General features: G+C 37.1%; 2 long non-coding RNA genes across 8 annotated transcripts in view; both read right to left on the bottom strand.

Moving 5' to 3' along the window:
- LOC137481086 (uncharacterized) overlaps positions 1-4,311 on the bottom strand; it is a 203,478-nt gene extending 199,167 nt beyond the window's left edge. For all 7 annotated transcript variants that reach the window (XR_011003301.1, XR_011003300.1, XR_011003298.1 and 4 more), the window contains exon 1: positions 4,280-4,311. This is a non-coding gene — a long non-coding RNA (uncharacterized lncRNA). The remainder of the gene's footprint in view (positions 1-4,279) is intronic.
- Positions 1,448-3,196, bottom strand: LOC137480955 (uncharacterized). The gene is made up of 2 exons (XR_011003209.1): positions 3,085-3,196; positions 1,448-1,922 (listed from the first exon to the last, which is right to left on the bottom strand). It is a non-coding gene; the product is annotated as an uncharacterized lncRNA (long non-coding RNA).
- Positions 4,312-22,709: the final 18,398 nt, after the last annotated feature.

Raw genomic sequence — 22,709 nt, 5'->3', positions numbered from 1 at the left:
ACACTCTGGATCTCTCCACATTGTTCACCCAATCCAACCAGCACTGCCAGCTCCTCTGGACCTTCACCCATTCCCCGTGAATGCACACACAACACATGGGAGGGATGTTTGATGCATTGAGATCACCTTCCAGAAAACATCTGGACCTCAGCTTCTGTACCCCCAGTAAAGCTCCTTTGCCTTGATTCTCTCTGCTATATCCCATTTCAGAAAGGGTACAAAGGCACCCTGCTCCTTCCATACCAAACCAACCTCACCTCACTTCCACTCTGCTTCCTGTCTGTAAAGGACATACAAACTCCTCAAAGGTTCCAGACGTCCTTTCAACAAAGATATTCACCAAACCTAAACATCAGGAATTTCTGCAGAGGGCTTTAACCAACATCATCAAAACCAACATATTGCCTTCTCATAGGAAAGTATAATTTTCAAAATCTCAGAATAAATCTGCCAAATATGAACTTTATGTTGCACCATTTCTTGGTGAAGGTATGGTGACCAGAATCTATTGGTATATTTAAATAGCAAGTCACTTTGATATTATACTTCAAAAGTAAACTAATTTAGTCAACTCATCTTGTTTATTTCCTAAATATTGTTAGTTTCTGTAAGTCCAATGATTTTTCCAGACACTTACATAACAAGCATTAAAAAGATACATTTAGCAGCTACAACTGTTAACATAACAAAGGCTACAGAATCCAGAGGTTATTGCATTCTCCCAAAAGTACTTAAATAATAGCCTAAAATCTGAAGAATTACTTTAATACTTCAATAAAAATAACCCAATTCAAAACATTTTCAAGGAAACATAGTTCCTTGCTCTAGGCTACCGAATAATGGCTGAAAGAAAGTATATAGCTTGTCACTTCTGATTAGAGAACTGTGCCTCTGTGCTTTGAATGAGAGGCATGTCTGGTAATAGGAAGTGCAGATATTAAATTTAATAAAATAACGTGGAATACGATATATATGAAACTTGACCAAGTATAGCACAAAATGTAACATACATTACCCTGCTCAGTCAACTACTGTGGCCTAGCATCTAATGACAGACTTAATTTCTATTTTCCAAGGAGAGTACTACAAAAATATAATTTTCAGATTATACAAATATTTTATCAGACTACACAAAAAATGTAACAAAAAATTGCCTTACATATCTACATGAATACAGAACAGCAGCAGAAATTTGTTAGACTATGAAGGTTCAGCCTTAAAATTCCACAGAAAGGCATTAGGTCTTGTAAATAATTAGTTACAAAGACCCTGATGGTAATACATTACAGCATCATATGACCCACAGCATATTTCTTTCTTTCCAGGTTTAAGGATTCACTCAGTTTGGGGGTTATTTGTTGGGTCGTCTATGGTTCTTTTTTTAACACACAATCAGGATACAGCATTAACATACTGCTTAGGGAAAAGGAAATGCCTTATCTCTGGGTTTTGTCTTAATTCTGGCATTCCAATGCAAATCCTAACAGCTTTGTCTTTCATTATATGAACCCTCACCATGTTTTTTCACAATTAAATAAGCTCCACACAGTATTTTCCATTTCCTTTCTAGCACAGAACTATGCTACCTGTGATATGACACATAAGGGATTTTAAAACAATTCTAAGAGCTAATCCCAGTAAACCCAGAATTAAAGTTCTTGTTTTCATATTTCACTTTCAAAATATTTAGAACTTTGACAGATATGACATTATGTTTTCATTAAAACAGTTGATTTCAAAATGCTGCACTGTGCAAAAACACCATAAACAGTTTATGATGAACTGCCACACTCTTAATTAAAACAATAAATCCAGTGCACAATATTTGTGCAGCCTCTGGTTTGACCTTTGCCTCTTGCTATCCACTACCAAAGCTGCTGCCTCATTCTGTGCACCAGATGTAGAAGGTTTTAAACCATGATCTGAAAGGCAGTAAAGATAAAATAAGAGAAAATGTGCCATTACTCTTTGCAGTTATGATTAATTCAGTTCATATTTTACAATCTGGTTATGGAGTAAAACTGCAGACTTTACATCAAGCATTTGCCATTCAATATACCAAATGTATAAAAATGCCTGATACTTTAGAAAATGGCACAAAGCTAATTCACAACCACATGAAGGACAGAAATAGGAATAATAAAAAAAGGACAGTAATTAGCTATCCATCTAAAATAATGAAGCTATTTCAGCCACTTGGTCAGTCTTGGCAAGAAACACATCTGTTACAACAAAACAAACTAATGCTCCCTTATCTCTCTACTACTCCTTGATTTTAGATTAAAATATCCTTTAAAACAATCAGGTCTGCTCCACAAAGAGAAACCAAAGGTTATTAATTACTATGACATGCTGTAATGATCACGGATTTGTTGTGTTTTACTGGAAACAAAGTCAAATGCAGAAACAACTCCAAGACCCAAGAACAGGAAATGAGCTGGGATCTTTGAGTACAAGCTGGTGTAGGCAGAAATCTTGCAGACAAGAAGATAAATTGAAAAGTCTTCATTCTGAAAACACTTACAGATTTATCAGTTTGTTACTTTAATCCTCTAGCTTTGTATACAGTAAAGCCTCCAGGAGCAAACATCTGTTTGGTAGATCCAAACATGACTATTCATTGCATCCTTAATATTTCCCTTTTCTGTCAAAAGAAATCAATTGACCAACTGAAGCCAATAAAGCTCATTCTCCCATTAATGGGAAATTGGCACAAAATATATTTCTGCCTTATGATGAAAGGGAGAAAACACTGTATGTTGCCAAATTAAGAAATTCAGGATTCAAATGCAAGTCCATTCACGGCCTAAGTAGTGAAGATTTCCTTTCATAGAATAATTTCCCCCATAGTATTCTACAGGAGAACCTTTTCTTTGCTAGTCCTTTGATTTGCCCACAGTCAGAAAGAATCATCTCTCCCAGAGACATTCATGCTGCAGTTCACAAGACACCAGGTGTTTGAGGGGGCAGGGCACTGCTCAGGAGTGGATTTTGAGTATTTCTTTTACTCCCCAACTTCATTTACAAATCAAGGGAAAAAATATAGGAACACACACAAAACTTTCTCCAGCTTTGTTTTCTTACACAATAGCCATTGTGCATTCAAAGTCCAAGTGCATTGCTGTAGAAAGCCATGTATCACTTTTCTGCATCATTCAAAAACAACACAAAGCTCACATCCAATGCAGGAGTTCTGCAAGGACACAAAAGGAAACATATATATCTACTTTCTGCTCAGTGAGAAATTAGAAAATAAATTTTAAAAGGCAAGACATTATTTTTAAAAATCCACTGCCTTAAAAACTCTGTGTTAGTATTGGAAACTCTTGCTTGGATCCACTATTTTTTTTAGAGAGATACACAAAACAATTGCATGATAATCACTCAGAACAAAAAAACAAACATACCCAACCTATAAAAAAATTTAACTCTACAAAAATAGTTTCCAAGCATTTTAGAAGGAAAAAAAACCACACAAAAACAAAACAAAAAAAAAAACCAAACAACAACAAACACATGCAGTTAGGACAGATTTCAAAGTTTATCAAGAGGTACTTTACTGTGAGAGATTTACTTGTTTCATTTGTATTACCAGAGGTCCCACAGAAGTGAATCTAAAACATTTGTGGAACCTTCATAACATGAAGAAAAGAGTTTTAAAATTTAAAGATTTTAATTTATCATAAGCAAATTATTCTTCCAGCAGCTATTCCAGATCAACACTTTCATATTTTCCCCATTTCTAAAAGGGATGCTGGGGATGAGATTATGCTTCTATAACATTTCAAATTGTTAGCTAATTTCTGCAAAGCATAAAACATTCTTACAGACTACGTATGCAACAGGAAAATTTTTAAAGTCATCCCTTTGTGAAATACACACTGATGTACCTCTTAAAAATAGCAGCCAAGAAGAGAAGTGTTTGCACCCTTTTGCATTTACCTGAATCCTTCTACTTAAAATATGCAATCTATTCTAAAGGGCTGCAAATTCCTCTCCATTTTCTTTTGGTTTCTTCAGCCAAATACATAACATGTTTTAACAGGGCCTTTCTAGGTAAAGAGCTGACATTTTTGCCAGCTTGTTGCTTTAAAAGTACTGCATTCTGAAAACTGCAGATCACTCTGCCATAGCTTTCATAGAAATTTTCAAAGACAAGCAAAAGTCTAACTCATCACCAAATAAACACCATTGTATCAAGCACGCCTCCCTAAATCTCTCACAAAAAGTGGATGATTTTTATGTCAGCTGCACATATTTATGGACCCCATGCACATACCTTTTCTGTCAGGAAGGACTGGATGTTTTCCACAGACAGGTAGAAGGACAGAAGCACAAAGAACGATCCAGAGCTGAGCACACCCTTATAAATCCTGTCCCCAGGTGCTTTGGGGCTGGGCACCAGTTGCACCCACTTAGCCTAACGAGGTTCTGTAGCAGGTGTGGGACAGATGGGAAAGGGAGAAGAGTAGGGGAAGGGGGATTTGAAGGCTGATGCTTTTGTCTTAGCATTAAGATGGTGTGAGGTTGCACCTGGGTTACTGTGATTTCACCTGAAACCTCTCTGCTGTGCCCTCTGGCCCAGCAGGGAACCATCAGCCAGACTGGCCCTGCAGCTGTAACCCATGTCAGAGCCCCAGAGCTCCTGCCCCCACTCAGCCAAAAAGGGACCTGGAGCCAAATCCTGCACACATGCTGGGACACCTTCCAAATTACTAATTAATCCTTAATGCTTTCACAATACTGAACTTTTTCCTACCAGTGTATCAGCCACGATGCCTCATGAACAAATATTAAAATTGCAGGAGAGCACTGTCAAGATGCAATTTCAATTTAATGTGGCATTTTCCAAAGCAGAAATCTTGAGCCTGACAAACTCACCCCTCAAGTTAAAACTTTCTAATGAACACCTGTAAACATATCCAAGTGATGATTGAGGTTTTTTAAATGTGGTCACCAAAATACAAAATAAACAAATGTGCCCTCCTGCTCTGGATCTATAGCAAAGAAAGTCAAAGCTTTCAAAAACCAGCTGCAAGAATATTGAACATTAGCCAATAGCACATTTCCTGTAATCTAGTTCTCAAAAACACTCCAGTTAAAAACTAAAACATGTTAGTTGAAACAGTAATTTCATGAACTTGCAAGTTTTTGCCCATAAAAATAGGTGATATTTGACAAATTTTCAAGACACTGAAAACCATTTTTTTTTAAATTGGAAATGTTGGGCAAACTTAAATTAAGGGTGATGTATATGTTGCTCTAATAATAGTTGCATGCCTACAGCACAAGAGTCCATGCTTTTAGAAGGAAACATTGCTCCACAGAGTACATTGCATAGGGCATAAAATTTAAATTAACTTAAAATAGGAATTTTGCCTCAAGATCTACTCCACTCCAGCTTCTGGTAGATGTTTTTTTCTGAATAATATGTTTTTTATTCAATTAACTTGCCTTCCTTTTCCTTCCTGGAAGAAGGAGCTGGTCAGTTGTGGTAAGATTTCTGGTGTGGGCACCTTCACATGAAATGGCTTTACCTTGCCAATTAAAGTTGTGGAGCTCTGATTTGGAGAGAGCACTGAATACATAACAGAAATTAATACTGGCACATCCATATACAGCATACCCATGAACACAGGGAAGTAAGAAACTGGCAGCAAAATCCTCTCCATCCTTTTCAACCATGAAATATCTGCATTAGCTATCTCCTGCTGCATCCCATTAACATGTGCAAAGAGAAGTTATGCCCAGAAGGAGAAAAGAACCAAGCCCAGGCATGAGCAGCCCAGTTTCACGGCAAGTACAGAACCAACCATGATTAGTCCAAACTTCCAGCCCAACCACCTGAGGAGCTCAATGAAGTCAGACAAAGGGAATGAAGTCACTACAGGGAATTTCCATCAGGTCAGTTGACAGTCAACCAGCTGGAAAGGGTAATTATACATTCAACATGATGCAAGACCACATTCTTGCAGCTCTTTTAATGATCCTATAAAAGAATGATGAGGGAATGGAAAGAAAAATACCAATTAATCTTCTTGTTCAAAATACTCACTTTTCTCCTCGGCAACGAGGCTGGTGAGGGGCTTGGAACACAAGCCCTGTGAGGAACGTTTGAAGGAGCTGGGGTTATTTAGCCTGGAGAAGAGGAGGCTCAGAGGTGACCTTATCAATCTCTACAACTCCCTGAAGGGAGGCTGTAGACAGGTGGGGTCGGTCTCTTCCACCAGGCAGCACTGACAGAACAAGAGGACACAGTCTCAAGCTACGTCAGGGAAGGTACAGGTTGGATATTAGGAAGAAATTTTTCACCAAAAGAATAATAAAGTACTGAAATTGTCTTCCCAGGGAGGTGGTAGAATCACCATCTCTGGATGTGTTTAAAAAAGACTGGACATGGCACTTGGTGCTGTAGTCTAGTTGAGGTGTTAGGGCATAGGTTGGACTTGATGATCTTAGAGGTCTCTTCCAACCTCATTATTCTGTGATTCTGTGTGATTCTGTGATTCTGTATTATCTTTCCCATAGCACATCACTCTAACACTTCAATTAAGAGAAATTAAATTTCATTCCAAACAAAATTTTAAGGAATTCACATCCAGCAAAGAATCAGTGAACTGCTCAAATTATTTAAAGCTTCAAATTTTCATAACTGCCAATCTCTTCAGAATTTTACTTCAGTGGAACCTGCAGATGCTCAGAACCTTAAAACAACCAAGCTCTTTTCTCCATATTGTATTGGAATTAGAGATGGAGCCTGGATTACACAGTGCCTGACTTAGCCTCTAAATCAAGAGACCTTAAAAGTAATCACTCACAGGTTTATAAATTTAGAATAGTCAGGATCCCAACTGGCTGAATAAAACAGTTCACAAATGTTACTTCAGTCCATAGATTCTGAAAGATGGCATCTGTTGGTCTTCAACAGAGAAACATTCTGTGCTTTAAAAGGCCAATATATAGAGTGCACTAATAACACTGACAGAAACTAATCTATAACAGCAGGTCTAGGTTTTAAAAGTTCTCATGGAACTAAGAAGATTAGGAATTTGTCTTTAAAATAAAAATTAATTCCTGGGGGCAAAGGGGGGACAGATATATTAGCATTTATGTAAAATTAGTAGACAAATATCAAATGTTCTCACTAGCACAACATTTCTGAATTACGAATTTCCAAAGTTCTTCTGTGAGCTGAACTTTCCTATTATCTTCTTTATCCTGACTTGAATAGCAAAGATTTAAAGAACTGGAGAAAAGTAGATTAAGAAAAATAAAATACATGCTTGAGTCACAATATTCTTTAACCTTCAATCAGAGACCTTGCAAGAAAACTGGGCATGTGAAGATCAGCATGTGAAAGATAGCATCCATTAAGGTTTATGCTGCAATGGCTTTAGGGTTCATGAATAACAAAAAATGAGCTCAGGCAGGAAAAGTGGTTGAATAAAACTGAGACTAAATGCAGTATCCACACAAGGCCTACAAAATCCACCTTCCTGTGAACTCAGTTAATACTGTTTTCCTATTACAAAAGTAAGGAATTTGTTCAATTTTAAAGCTGACAAGTGAGAAAAATCTACATTTTCCAGACTATTATAGTCAGGTAACGAATCTGTCCTTACTGGGAAATGTATTTCAGACATGGAATGGATGAAATAGCAATTAAGTGGTACCTTCAGTGAATTCTTGTTCAGTACACACACAAGTATCTGTAGAGTCAACATAGGAGTGGAAAGGGAAAAACCTGGAAATTTTTACAGCTTATATAACCGAGTATTTCTTTTACATTCGGTAGATGGACGCCAACATTCAATGAATGTAAACAGAATAAATGTTCTCCAAAGAGCTGGTAATCCAAAATAGTAGGCAATAAATGAGTAGTATAACCCTCCCTGCCTCCCTGCTCAATTGTCAGCTTTAGGAATTCTCTGGGATCAATTAAAGGTGCTTGCTGAGCACATCTGCATGCCCAGGAAAAGACTTCAGTGGCCCCAAACATCAACTCATGGCACTTTGTCCATGATTACTTGGTAGATGTAGGTGACTGATTTAAAAACATAGCTCTGAGGAAAGTATCTGAATGAAAAATAACCTTGAATTACATCAGGTAACAGCCAAGAGTCTTTGTAAAAGAAAAAGATATGCTTTTCTGATAATGTCAGAATATAATCTCCCTTTTTAAGACTGCAGAAAAGGACTCCTGTTTGCTAAGATGACTAAACAAAAAATGAATTATTTTCCAGTGTTTTCATAACTTTTGTTTGAAAATACACATTAGACATTGAAGCTCCAGCAGTTATAAATATGAAGACAAGAATCTTGCAATAGCCTTGTGACTAAAACTCTCACTGAATGAATAATCTTTATCTTTATAATGCTGACCAAAGAAATCCCAATATGACACCTGGAATTATAGAAAACCTTTAATAACTATATTATCTTTGTAGGTAAAAGGAAACATTTTGTACATTCAAAATTTATATGCGAAAAAAATAAGTCATCATAGAGAATCACAATGCAGTAAATCAACTTCACTCTGAATCTTTAAGTTTTCTAACAGCTCGATTTTTTCAAACTGATTTGGGTTTTTTTTGTGTGTCAGTGTGGAAATGCAGAGCTGTCACCCAAAAGAACCGAAGAGAAACTGTTTAAAACAAATTGGCCTAAGCACTGAATCACTGAGACACTGAATTGTTTGGATTGTGAACCTTAATTTGTACTGCATCACACATAAACAGTGCCAATGTGAACAATTCAATACAAGTTGCACTCAATTTCTGAAAATCTTGAATTCTTGTTTGAATTCTGTGAGCATTATTTAAGATAACATATCCATATTTCATGAGGAATTCTTCTTGATTTATCCCTGAAAAAAAATCTCATCTTGAAAAAAAATTAACAGAGGCTTTAAGACACTTCTCCTAAACTAAGTTACCTGAAAAATCAGTGCTACTACACATGAATAAACACTATCTTTTAAAATCATACAAAATGAGCTGTATTTCATCTTTATAAGTGTGTCTTACTAAGTTCCACCACTGGGACAGTAGGAAAAAATAACAGTGATACATCTCCATCTAATTGTTTATGTCTTTCTCAGTGTTATTATAGGACTAACATATTCTCCCTCTCAAGTTTGTTTTTTTTTTTTCCTTAATTGTGGTAGCACCACCGGGAGCAGGTGCCTTGAAGTGGGGGCACATACCAAGCCTGACCTCCCTATGAACAGCTCTAAATTCCCTGATCTTGTTATGAATATTTTTTCTTCAAATGCAAAGCTGCAAAATGCATGAAGGCTAAAGTAATTCAATTAAGTATCTATTCTGAGCTGGAAAAGACCATTTTGTTCGAAGCAGTGGAGCACTAGTTTAACCCTGGTGCTCAGAATTCCCAAGCAAGTCAGCACATTAAGCCAGCTCTTCAACTTAAGAACAATTACTGTCATTTATCAGCCTGAATAGCAATAATGCACAAATCGACAGCTTTCAAGAGGCAAAGACCGAGCTAGGTGTAATGATATGCAAAGCCACAGCACTCTGCATTTTGAACTGTCTTCAGCCCATCAATACATCTCCAAGTACCTACAATTTATCAATACAAATGTGGTACCCAATGAAGGCAGGACCAAAAAGATAAATATGAACAGGGTGGAATAAAAGGTTCAAGAATGTTTGAATTTTATAATGATGAAGTGCAGATCACATTCTTACAGCATTTTACATGCAGTGACCTGATCACATCACATTTCCCTCAGTAAGAGGAAACTAGGATAAGAGATAATCTTTCCTTCAGGTAGTTGAAAGCAGCTGCTTTGCTATTTTGCCTTTTTATGTTGTTATTGTTGATGTCTCGTTTCTTTTCTGTTCTGTTCTTTCTTTTTTAACCCTGCCATTTCTATTTCAAATGTGCATCTATGCAGTAGTTACACAGACATGGTTACTTCTATTGAAATATATAATTAACGTATCATTATTTTATCTCAGCAAAGCATAGCATACATAGAAAGCATCATTTGTGTCTCATTACCTTATAAACTGATTTTAGTAGCAATTGAAGGACTAAAGGAATGGCTGAAATTATCTAATAGCATAGATAGCAAATAGCATTCAGCTCATGAAAGTCTCAAGCCTATAGAACTGATTTCCTCTGTACCTGATCTAATTGTGGGGGGGTTTTGTTGTTGACTTTTTTTGGCTTTTTTAGCATTACAGCTTCTTTGTGAACAGAACCTTTCAGCAAGCAGAGCTATTGCAGTGCTGAGGTATTTAGATTCCCTTTCTCATACAGGCAGGTATGGGTATTTGGATTAGCAGCTCACATATACAGGGAATAAAAAGATTTCTTTGTTTTACCATAACAAAAAAAAAAAAAAAAATCAGGATTATTTCACCTGCAAGTCTGCAATTCTGCCTGAAACGACTTGTTTTATAATATCTTTTCATTTTCTAGTCCTTACTTTCTATTATTATACCATGTAAACTGTTATATGTAGTCCTATCTTAATTCAAGATTTCAAGGTGTTCCCTTGAATTAAACATCTACTTTGAAATGTATTTTGCACAGGAGATATCACCATGCAAGATATTTTTTCTACACTATTATCATCTTCCAAAACTTAATAATTTTAAAGAAAGTACTAAGAGGTCCAGATGGATGAAGTGAGGGATGAGCAGAACCAAAAGAGGATTTGCTAAAGAGAAAAGAGTCTTTTAGGTGAAGAGCAGAGAGCAGGAACTCTGGAGTTTATTATGAGCTCTGCTACAAACTTCTCATAGATGAACACATCCCTAAAACCTGTGCTTCCTCAGTTTCCCCACAGACAGCTCTTTTCTAGCCACAGGGTAAAGCTTCTTCAGGGGACAGGTGACAGTTACTGATCCATGGAAAACACAACACCCTGACCTATGGAATATCTGTGTGATATTCTTGAGCAGAGGACTGGAACAGCATTGTCCTCAGCCTTCATCAGACAGAATTAGCTATACCATATGAGGATATATAGATCAAAGTTGAGAGGACCTAACAGGAGCCTTCACATGATTTAAAATACAATTTTAAAAATAAATACAATGTCCTCATGGTTTACTGTCTTTGTAGAATTCATCTTCTTCTGACATTTGGGGGGAAGGTATATGTTCAAATGCTTTGAATTTATTTTTCAAAACCATTTTTGCTCCTGGCAACTTTTTTCGCAAACTTTTGCCTTCTTACCAAGGGAGCTCATTTCATGTTCCTAAGCATATCTGTCTTTCAAGCAGCAGCTGCTGAAATGTGCAGAGATCCAACATCTCAAAGTGTGAGATGAACTCAACCTAAGAGATCCTTCCACTGTGACCTTCGTTCTGCTGCTGATTACAGCTGTTCACCAGTTTGGTAAACTTACCAGTTAATCATATCAGTATTCTTTCAGAAGTAATTCACTGTCAAGGTTACTGAAGAAAGAATATGCAGGACCAACCATCCCATTTCAAGGCAAAACAAAGAGAAACCTACCGCTGATTAAGACAGCAGAGTTTTGAGAACTTAAGGACTGCTGTGTTTGCTCCAGTATTCTGCTTTCAGCTCAGTTAGCAATGCATATGGAAGAATCCGACATAATGGAAACATAATAGCATTATTTTCCAAGAAGGTGAATGGGAAACTAAGCAGAACACAATGAATGCTTATTTTGATTTATATCTCTCTTACTTGTTACTGTGTTGGCAACACTTAGGATTTTTCACAAGTCTCCTATTACTTGGTATTTCTTCTCATCTAACCACTCCTGCAGCTGTATAATTATATTTTTAAAATCTCATTTTCTCTTTTTAAATTATGTTTCTAACATTCAGTAATTATGAGAACACACTGCATGTTCCAAGCCAAAAGTTTCAGAATACAAAGGGAAACTAAAAGAACATAAAATGCATTGTTTTTTTTTTTAAAAATGCTTTGAACCAATATAATTGTTTTTTTTGTCAGAAATGCAGTGGTCATTGTTCTGGAATATTCCTGTAAGTAATGTCTCTAAAGCTATAGTCCCAATAGAACTTTCATCCCTTCTCTTTCTCACATGTGTGTGTCCAACCTCTCTACTGTTATCAAGCTCTATTACTCCTGTCTAATAGCAGCATCAGAACTGCAAATTTGCTATAAAAATCCAAGGCACAAACCATTACATTGATAAAAAATAAATAAATTATTATTTAGAAGAGGAGACTACTCTCAAATAAAAGTGTAACCTGAACAACCTAAATGACATGTTACTGTGTCAAGTCCCTTTGTTCATTTCTTCTGTCTAAACTGACTGAGAGTTTGATCTCGCTTCCTCTGAATTCAAAATAAAACTTCCATTTTTTCTTTGAGAAAACCCAGAAATATCTTCTGGAGCACAATGATATCTTCTGCTGAAAAAAAAATCAGATTTATCTCTTCCTTGGTTCATGTAATAAGCAGAAACAAAATGGTAAGAAAAAATTCAATAGTTAGAATTTCAACAACCAATTAACTTATAAACTGTGGTGTACAAACAATAAAATGGGAGTCAAACCCTCTCAAACTGAAGAAAAACTTCTTGACTCTTGTTACTCTTTAAACTATTCATGCAGTAATTTAGAAGACAGTGCAAACTCACAGACTGAAAAGAATAGAGGGCAAATCAGGGCTAATTCAGGGATTCAGATCAAATGTTGATATATTTGCACACACTACAACCCAAATAGGAGGGTTTTCTTCAATGTCATCTTATTATTCTGCAAGGGAGGAAAACAGACAGTTCAATCACAAAATCATAATGCTTAAGCAGCATGAAATCATAAAGCTAGCAACAAAACAGGTGAAGCATGCTACATTTATGATTCATATGCTTCTTTTCACCCTAGCACAGCATTGGTTTGCTCACAGCCCTAAATGGCCAGTCCCTGCTGCTCTCCCCAGCACAAGAGGAGTGAGCAGTATTGTCCTTTTGGGTGTACTTACTGTGCTGCACTCCATCAGACAAAAATAATGCACATGAATACTTTAACTGTTCAGCCAACTGTACACATAGGTTACAAGACACTCAAAACAGGATTGCTGTTTAGACATCTACATAAAGCTGAATGCATGCAAATAATCTTTACTGTCACATTTTAGATCCATTGAACTTGGTATACAGCTACAATGGAGTTGGGTGGGTTTGCTTTGCTACAGACATCCAAATTCCCTTAAAAATTGCTGTGAACCAATATGAAAAATTATTTACAAAATCATGTCTATAAAAGAAAGTCTAAAAGAAAGTCTAAAGAAAGTCTAAAAGAAAGTCTAAAGAAAGTCTTCCTTTGCTCATTTAGTTTTCTCATAGTTTCTTCAAATATTTTGTGATTTTGAGATACTCAGTGTTGATATTCTCAAGCACATGAAGCAAGTACAGCTTGAAAGAGGTGTCTCCTTAAGATGTGTGTAAAAATCCAGAGTAGAAACAATTTAGAGAAAACTCTCAACTCTATCTCATGCCTCCACATGGTGAAATAGGCATTTCCAGTGAAGATATTAAAATTAGAACATTGCAAAATAAACTGGGACATTTCCTCTCTGTGATAAGGCTGGACTGAACAGAGAGATGAGGAAATGGGAAGGACAGCTCAGATCACCTCAGGTGGGCTGGAGACTTCTTCAGTCTCTGCAGCAGCTCATCTGGGTGAGTAAGGAATTGACCTGCAGAATTCAATCCACCTTTTAATACCCCACATCTTCCCGATACAAGTCAATCCCTAACAAAAGGATAATATTTTCTGGAGTGACTAAATAATCTAAAAGAAGTGAACTAGGCTCCCAAGTGCCTTTTTATAAATTTCAGCCATGTCTCATACACTGGCATTTGTTCATTACAAGGTAAATACACCTGCTATACTGCCATCTGTTGTCAATCAATAATCCACAGTATCAACAAAATTTCTACATTGTTTTCAAGATAACATCGTTGCTCTCAAAAATTATTTGAACCAGCTTGTCGTATATAATGTGAATGTAATAAAGATGTCTTTTTCAAGATGTAATTACAATATTCTTTAGCATATGAAACTTATTGCAGTCAAAAAGAAAAATTAATGATACAGGAACTAATGGAGTATTTATTTGCTACTGGCATCTGCATATCATTTTCTGAATGCTAATTCTGAGACATCTTTTAGTATTTTCTACCTCAATCAAAAATTCTTCCATTTCTCATTTTAGCCAGAAGACAGAGTCACTGTTTCCTTATGAAGATCCTCCCCACACACACTATTCTGCCTAGCTCCTAGAGCTGTGGTAGCTTCCAACCAGCTAAATGTTAATAACCACAATAGAAATTGCAAGTTATTCAGAATTTTGAGGCCCTGATTCCACACAGGATCTTACCATTGTCTTAGGTGAAATGCCACTTCAGCAGCTTATGATAAATCTTTCTAGAATATATCAGGGGTGATACATATACTTCTGTCATCTTAGTTAGTATCTTGACAGTCACAGCCTTCACCTCAGTGAAATTTCCACAAAAGTAGAGGCAGTCTTCACAAGCAGAGTTTGCTGATCCCTCTTCCTGAGAGGCGATTTCAGCTCCGCTCATCAGGGAACTGGCAGCTCTGGAAGAAGAGCTCGCTTACTAATGCTAGATCTAGTGCAAATTAATATCCAAGAGTACAGCACACAAGAAGCAGTGTTCAGAAAAGCAGATAACTCATGGTCACATGTTCCTCACATGCAGGTGTCCCCAGGAAATGAACAGGTTCTTGTCACACAGCTGGAAAATACAACTCAAGATCAACCTGAGCTATAATTAATTCATCAATTAACAACATACCACTGTATGTTTCATACTTACTGAAATGGCTGCACAGGAGTAAAATCCTGGCTCACAAACTACAGATATCACAAAAAGACAAGCAGAAGGCAAATGAAATACAGATTACAAGTAGCTGACACTCCTGAGTGACCAAAACCTTCAGTTTTAAAAGGCTTAACATGAAAATCAATTTATCAACCATCCCACTAGATCTGACTTCGACAACACTGTAAGGAGATTACAGGTGTTTTAAAATTCATTTTAGTTACATATTTAATTTGCAATCACAAGCAAGTGTTTCAGCAGTCATACATTATGTGATTACACCTGTGGTGACATAACAGTATTCCCTGGCTATCCACTGCTGATCTGGGGCCCTGTCTGGCACTGACAAAATAGACAATCTAAAAAATCAGGGTTACCCTTAACTCCTGGATTAGCTGCAAAGGTGTGTTCTAGGGGTTTTTTTTTTCTTGCTTTAAAGCAAAGAAAGCAAACAACCACCCAGAATTCAAACAAATGTGTCAGTGAGCACTCAGGAATTCATCAACACAGATACCCAAGTTGTCTGTAAGTGGAAAACATTTTGCAGGTACTCTGTGAATTAGTCTGATCACTGGTAAATTCCAAAGGGTAAATGCAAAGGGAAAATTACTATATTTCATTTCCATAAAATTTTAATTTTGACAGGTTTGCAGAGCATTTTTGCATACGACACAAATTCCTATAACTGAATACATTCTGCTTTTTCAATTTTTTCTTTAAAAAAATACAATCTTACATACACAACAAAGTGTATTTTCTCAATGAACAGACATTTCTTTATAAAGTTTTCACTGCTACCTAACAGGTACAAGTTTGGTGCACAAAACACCAGTAATTTAGCTTCTGAAACTTTGTGTTACTTCCCATGAAAGACATCCACCCACGTTTAGAGTTCAAAAGGTTTAAAATGTTTCTGCAGCATTACCAAGGGTCATGATGGTAACAGCAGACAAGGTAGGGAGACTGCACTGCTATTAGTTATTACTTATAGTACATATTATTAAATTAATTGAGCAATAAAAGGTATTGCTATGATTGATCAGAGTATTAAAATCTCATTCACTTGATTATTTTTTTTTTTCCTACTGAACTACTCAATTCAGTATTATAAAGCAAGGATTTTACCTTTTCAGTTTAATCAGGTGATCCAGTTTTGGAGCAAGTTAAATGGAATTCATCTGAATATTAGTAAGAAGAAAATAGAAGTTGTGTTATCATTAGAAAAACAAAAGTCTAGGGTAGATATTTTTAAAATATATCCTTCATCTTAAATTTATGCAAAAAGATTGTTTAGGAAGTCCAGCATTTGGGAAACTCAAAAAAACCCTGAACAAATGACAAAAAAATAAAAAAGTGAAGTCCAACTGTAACAAAAGGAAAACAACTGGTAACCAGATAGAGTTTTAGCATCATTATTTTTTATAGTTTATGAAGAAGTATTAACTGACAATGATATTGCATTTCAGTGTCAAAAATCAAGCTTATTCCTGCTTCACCACCACTCTTTTAGAGAATTTTTTGAGAAATAAGCCATCTCTGTTAAAAAGGGAAAATGTAACTAATATCTGGCAAACTTTTAGATAGCAATATTCTCAATGTTTTTGTACAATAAAATCCGGAACTATTTTCAATTTCCTATCATTAATACTGGTTTTGGGACTACTACGTTTGTGCTAAAACTGCAGAAGCAGCCAGTATGGTACCGAGATCTGAATTACTGAGCTCAGCACTTTTGCCTGCGTGTATAATGCTCACAAATACATTATGTGTAAGAAAAACAATGTATTATTGCATAACATTCTTAATTGCATCTCTCCCTGCAGGACTCCATCCAAACACGGCGTGTTGTATCTCTATAAAAAATATTTTGTAGAAGGACTTTGGAAAAGCAGAGAGCTAGTAAACAGATAACCATTGCACATATACTTACAATGCATTATGTATTTAATAACCTAAATTTTTCAGTTGAGAGTGCAGATTTTAGTGAACCTGAATGGAGAGAAACTCCACATGCTTATATGGAGTGCTATCTTTACCTGCTCTTACAAAGATAAGCTATTAGCACAAATGGCAGATACTATTTCCATGCTCACAAATACTGCCTAAGTATCCCTTCACTGAAAGACATATTTAGAGTTCATTGCTTTCCAGATTTGAACTTCTATAAACGTTGGAGAAGAGGAAAGTTTCCTGAACTACATTTCTAGGGGAAGTGGGTGAGTTTGTTCTCCAAAAGCACATTATCAGCCTGGAGGAGAGAAACAAAGGAACATGGTATGTGAACGGCTTCCCAAGACTGCTGTGGGACAGCATCTCTCATTCTAATAATTTGCTGACAGGCTTTGCTATTTAGTTCTCTGATCTTTAGAACATTTATGCATGTGAAGAAAGAAAAAAAATCTGAATTTTACAGGTAAAGTAGATTATTGGGACTTACGTGCTAAATCAGAGAGACAAATTTTTCTATCCCCTAATATCTCCCAGAAAAACTGTGAAGCTTTCCTTTAATTTCCATGACAGCAATTGGAAAATAGCCCTTGTGCAATACTACAGGGGGATCCCCTCTGTTTTCTTGTCATTGCTTTTCATTACTAGAACCAGGCAAGGACAATCCTAACATATCTGCTGTGACACTCTGACTGTTGTGAACAGTTCCTTCAAATGCCACATTATCAAATCCTGTTTAAGTTGATTTCCCTTTGAAAACTCCAGCTTGGGCAGAAGGGAAAGCAAAAGAGGTGGAGAAGAGGAGACCAGAGAGGAGATACTGATGGCTGGATTTGTATTTGTCCTCCCAAGTTCCAATTCAGTGGAAGCCTTTCCATGGTACTGTCTAATTGTTCATCTGCTGTCTTTAATACAAGATATTATTGTGGCATTTCAGATGGAAAGAGAGACTGGAAAAGCATCTGAGGTTATCTCAGTTACTGCAGGAAAACTCCTCACTCTCACAGTGCTGATCTAGAACAAGGAATGTCAGTCTTGTTAAGAACCATACAGAATCCTAAAAGAAAGTCATTGCATCCTTGTAGACAGAGCCCAAGCTCATTCAGTCAGCAGCAGTCCTACAGGAATAAAGCAATTTAGAGCTGATTAGTACAAAGCTGCTCAGTGCTCCGTGCCCAGGGGCTGGCACTGCCATGGCTCCGGCCACTTCCAGGGCTGCCCCAGCCCAGGGCACAGCTGAGCCCTCAGCACCCCCGTGGGAACACATCTGGGAAAGGGCAAAACTGCCTGGCAGTGGGGGGTGGTGAGGAAAGGCAGGAGGAAGGCAAGAGTGAAAACAAGAGCAGCCCAGAGAGCATTGAGCCTGGAGGAGCCCCTGGCTGGGGCTGGGGTGGGCAGAGGACTTTGGAAGGAGCGAAGCTGAGCCTAGGAAGGAGAGGAGGGGAGCAGAGGCAGGTGTTACTTTTATTTTGTCCTGTTGCTCACCATTCAAATCTGTTTCATTTGGCAATAAATTAAATTATTTTCCCCAAGTCAGGTCTGATCTGCCCAGGACAGTGACAGATAAGAGATCTCCCAGTCCTTGCCATGACCCCCAAGATTGGCTGCAGGACAAGGTCAACCCTGCACATCCCCAGGCTGATGAACAACACCCCTGGCTGCCAGCTGAGGGGGGAATAGAGCAAAAAAGGGGGGGAAAGGTAAGGGGGTAAACATAAAGAAGAGGGAATACTAGATTTATTTGAAATCTTATCCCTACCTGGGCTATTCTTGACTCTAAGTTCTGCAGTCAGTCCCTGACATATTTGGATATTTTGATCACACATCCATACTGCCAATATTTATTTCAGTGACACATTTGGGCCTCTGTACTCACATAGTTCTATTCTCAGCACACGACCAGAACCCTAAATATAGTCCCAGTCTGTCTGTGGGTATCATGCTGTGCAGCTACAACAAGCATGCTTTACTGCAGTAACCCTTTCTTCTACCCTTTAAGTAAGCACTTGGAAGGATCTATATCTAAAAATGCTCCATTTCCTTTATTGTGCCAAATCCTCTATATATCTATTTGTAGGGAAAGATGTGAAACTGTATGGTTATAAATAAAGAAACATGCTTTCTAATAAACATTGTATTAATCTGACAGGGTTTATATAAAAACAACCAAAAAAAGAAACTCATAAAATATTTCAAAACCATATTTTCAGGAGATATATGCTGAATAAACTTATGACACCTCCTGTCTGCTACACAGTTAGCCTCCATTCCCACTAAATTTTTCAGAATCACACAGCTGGATACAAACTCTGTAAATGCTATCTTTAATGCCAGGCCCAGCATCCTGCCCAACATATGGCGAAGTGATGGGATTTTTTTCTAGCTTTCCCCCTTCCCCGTTGAGTTCACACCTTCACATCTCCTTTCCTTAGGTAACCATAAAATTCTACCAAGAATGTAGAGTTAGATTTTTGTCCATTAGTGGTGACAGTCGTGGCTACTGAGGAGCACCAGTCTCATTCTTACACCCTCGGTTCGTGTAGCAGTTGTGATATTGATCTAAGAGCCCACAAAACACAGCTCTCAATGGTTACCATAATTGAGCAAAACACGTCCACCCTGAAATTATTAGTACTATCACAGAGAGATTAATTTCCTTTTGATGTTCTTCTATCAGGAGCACTACTTTGATTCATTGATGTCACAGAACAAATTAGTGCAGTACATAGCCAACAGTCTGATATTAAAATCGGACATTATTCTGCTGCTGATACCAAACAATAAAGTGGCAGTTGGCTTTTTGTTTTTTTTTCCAGAAATGGCTTTTATGTCAGAGTAAAGGGATGCACAAACCAAAATTATTTCTTTTTCTGGAAGTTGTTCTTGTTGGTTGCATACCTGGATCAAAATCTTCGTTGACTGAAAGGACTACATTGTATGACCAAAGGTCAAACATTCAATGGCATAGAAAAGACAAGAGGTTTCATAAGCTTCTATGTTTTTGCTCTTTAGCTTCAAAGTGGCAACAAACCATAATATCTGGTGAAGAAACAAACACTGACCAAACTGTGTTTGTTTTTGGACAAAATATTTGCCAAACATTCGATTTTAATAACATTGTCTTTTATACACAAGGTTTACTTACATCATGTGCTAAACTTGCCTGAAAGAAATTATTCCTTCATAATTAATTGAAAGCAAAGGTTTTTACTCTGGCATCAAACCTGGATTTGTAAGTGCAAGCACAACTATTCCAATGTTCTTCCTTTCTACATTCAACCTGAACCTGCTTCTCCAGTGGATTAAAGACAAATGTTAGAACTCATTTGTTTCAAAGGTGATAAATGTGGTTCGGGGTCTTTCTTCAAGCACATCTCCCATGATACTCCCCGATGTTGTAAGGACATCTGCACCTCTTTATTCAGCACAGCTGCTCTTCAGAACTGAAGGACTTGAACACCCAGGCTTGGGGACAAGTCCCTGTGCTGAGGAACAGCCCAGCCGTGGCTGACACCATTCCTCCTGCTGCCTGCCAGAATGCACAGGCACTGCAAGGAGTCGTTGTCTATGGGTACCCTTCAATGAATGAATGAAACAAAACACAAAGCACAAAAGTTTGTTTCACACTGTGTTCAACCCTGAAAATGACAGGTAACATTGCAGGGCTTGTGCAGCTATTCCTGCTCACCAGCAGAAGGACAGATACAGCAGAATCCTGGAATTTCAATTACACAAACAGGATCAGAATATGTACCACATTTACTGGATGTCAAGTGGTTACTTCAATAGCTTTGTACAGTACGGTTTCCAGAAGCCTAAGAAAGTGAACAAAATAGAACCACTTTCTTTGACCTCAGCCCATAAGTCTGGCAAAGAAAAAGCAGAGAAACATACTTACATATTTAGTAAAAACAGAAGAGTCACAATACAGACTCTAAATAAATATATAGAATCTCTAAAATAGGAATAATACGTCAAAACTTTCATTTAAAAACACCTCAACAGAGGAACATGTGTACTGCTAAGTGGATTAGCAGCAATACAAGTCCTGTGGAACAAAACAGGCCTTCTAACAACTTGAAATTTGCATTTCCCCATGGAAGACTGGTGATTAGTTTTACATTAATTGCAACATCCCCTTAATACTATCCCAGCCAGGTTTCACTGGCAGCCACAATCACTTTTTTTATTACCAATTCTTATTAGCTGTCATATATATCTAATCCTAGCATATGATTTGAGTTGAGTTTTTCCATTATTCTCATTAATATGGGATCTTTGGAAGTTTGGACTACCCATGAAAGAGATTGGGGGTGGGGGCTGGAGACAATTAGCCATAGTTTATATTATCTGTTGTAGAGAAAGTATCTGTGCTTGGCTTTTTAGTCATGTAAAGTCATGTAAACTCTGGGCCATGATGTCAGACTTTAACACTCCCACTTGTTAAAATGTAGACACTCAAATTCATTTAGAAGAGCAAATAAATTACAAGTTAATAACACTAACCCAGGTATTTTTAGAAAGTTCTGTACAGCCAAGGATTTTCTTTCCTAAGCAAAATGATTAACAAGTTCATAGCACTTTTCATATATCCATCTCCAATTTTAACAAAATTCTTTGAAAAAATAAGTATCCAGATATAGGCACAAACACAGAATAAGTGTTCAAGTTATTTTTTCTGAGTTATTGCACCTCTTTCTCTTCCACACCTCAAAACACCTCAAAAGCTGTAATCACCACCATTCACCATTACAATGTTTAGAACATAGCCTGTTCTAAATGTTCAATATAGTGAGAGCTTCTAATAAAGTTAAATTAACAACATCTCCAGCTTTCAGGGTCATCAAATTAAATCAAGGACAGTAAGATGGTGGGCAGTGAAAATGCATTTTGTACTCACGGCAACACTTGGCTTTACCAGCAGCAGACCAAGTACTGTGTTTTATGCAGAACACAATGTGGTTTGCTAAGCTTGGAAACTGTGAAAAAGAGCAGAAGCTTTCAAAACACAGCGAAGTAGAACTTAGTGCTCTTTCCTCATAAAGCTGCAGAATGCAGGTCCCTCTCAGCTGTTAAGATTGAAGAATGACTTGGAGTAGAACAATAATGTCAGAAGAACAGTGAAGTGCACACTAGACAGCCATAAGAACTTCATTTGACTTGTATTGGCAATTGATTTAAATGGAATTGCAACCACCCATCAAGGTCAAGAGTGCTTTCTTGACATTAGGGACCTCTGTGTCAACTGTAAATGTACAGTGGTCATCTATTTTTTACAAACATGTTCAAATCATTATAGATCACATTTTAGAATGATTGTTTTAATGTTCTAGGTAATGGAATTTTGCTGAATGGTAGTATTGCTTGCTGAACAGTTTGCAATTTATTCTTTGCTATACAAATTACTGCACAAAATAATAAAATACCCTTTATCAGATACTGCACAGCTTAACCAAAGAGATGGATCACACCAGGTACCTTCCATTCTAGTTTTACAGTGGTACCATTAAGACAACAACGTTGTGATTTCAGGACAATAAGGTCTTGCTTAACATTAGTGCAGAGCATTAGCAAAATGTTACACTAACATTTGAATAAAATCTAAAATACTGGTTCCAGGTCAAAATCTCTGGAATATCCCACCACATCTATAGTAGATTGCTCTCAAACTGAAGCTGAGGGCAACCTGTTTATGTGGACTTTGTATACTTACAAAGAAACCCCACTGTGATAAGTATTTTTATATTTCTCCAACAAAATGTGTTTATGTTGCTCTAAAGACAAATAAAAAGCACATCTCCCTTTTGGGATACTGATAACCAAGGTCCCTGACCAACAGAGATGAGGGGTACCCTCTAAACATGCTTTCTATAGGGTTCTGTGAAATTACTCATTTCATTTCCAGGTTAACTATGTTCAGCTCATACATATTTAC

This window comes from Anomalospiza imberbis, chromosome 12 (assembly GCF_031753505.1).
Source record: "Anomalospiza imberbis isolate Cuckoo-Finch-1a 21T00152 chromosome 12, ASM3175350v1, whole genome shotgun sequence".
NCBI lineage: Eukaryota > Metazoa > Chordata > Aves > Passeriformes > Viduidae > Anomalospiza > Anomalospiza imberbis.
The sequence above is the reverse complement of the archived record's forward strand: the minus strand, read 5'-3'. Positions and strand labels throughout refer to the sequence as shown.